The sequence below is a fragment of the Chinchilla lanigera genome, unplaced genomic scaffold, assembly GCF_000276665.1.
Source record: "Chinchilla lanigera isolate Chin_1 unplaced genomic scaffold, ChiLan1.0 scaffold00070, whole genome shotgun sequence".
Taxonomy (NCBI): domain Eukaryota; kingdom Metazoa; phylum Chordata; class Mammalia; order Rodentia; family Chinchillidae; genus Chinchilla; species Chinchilla lanigera.
The window spans coordinates 7,972,594-7,973,675 of NW_004955471.1; positions in this window are offsets into that span (position 1 = coordinate 7,972,594).

Genomic DNA, 1,082 nt, shown 5'->3' on the forward strand with positions numbered 1-1,082 from the left:
GAAAAATTGGCAATAATGCAAAGCTCAGAAAGAGCTGGACAGCATCGCACACACAGAAAGTATGGTGTGGAGGGATGTCTGGACACAAACTGGACTCAGCTGTGTAAAATCTATAGTTTGGCTGGAATCCAAGAAAAACATAAACAGTGGCACGTCAAAGCACCATCTATTTTCCCGTAAAGTCTTCTTTGATTGTGGTGCTGGGGGTTGGATCCAGGGCTTTGCACATGCTAAGCCAGTGTTCTCCCTTTTTTTTTTTAATTTTAATTTTTAATTTTTTTGGTTTTTTTCCAGTACTGAGAATCCAACTCACGACCTTGCGCTTGCCAGGCAGGCGCTGTGCCGCTGAGCTAAATCCCCAGCCCCTGGTGTTCTCCCACTGAGCAGTGTGCCCGGCGCTTTCCTGCAAAGCCCTGAAGTCAGTGAGCATTCAGGTTTTAGCTACAAGTTTATTTCATTTAAAAATTGTATTGTTATTGAGGTATCAGTTACAAATAAAAATTTATGTATTTAAGGAATAAAATATGATGTTATAATATACACAGAGTTGTGAAATGATTACAACCAAACTGATATATTCATTGCTTCACATAGTTACCTCTCCTCACGTGTATGTATTGAGAATATTTAAGATCTACGCTCAGCAAATTTCTAGTACGCAGTGCAATATCCTCAGCTACAGTCACCACGGTGTACACTAGATTTCCAGAACTGTTTATCTTCAGACTGAAAGTCTATCCTTTGACGAACAACCTCTCTCCCCCTCCGCCTTCCACTTCCTCATTCGCCGACACTTTGTGACCTATGTTCAATGCCATAAAAAGCATGAGAAGAGTGGTTTTAGCTTAAAGACTCCCTCAGTTTGAGTCAGACTACTCCAAACCAATGCAGTTTTAGACTACTTCAGTCAAACTACTTTTCACCTCCCCTGCCTAATTTATTTTTTTTGAATATCAGTACGAATGTTTTGGCATGAATTTCCTGTAGTTATTTTTCTAACACAGGGAGGGTGCTGGAAAGCTGAAGACAATGACAGTAAAACCACAGGACCTGAAATCTGCACGGTGTGCTCCCTCAGGAGG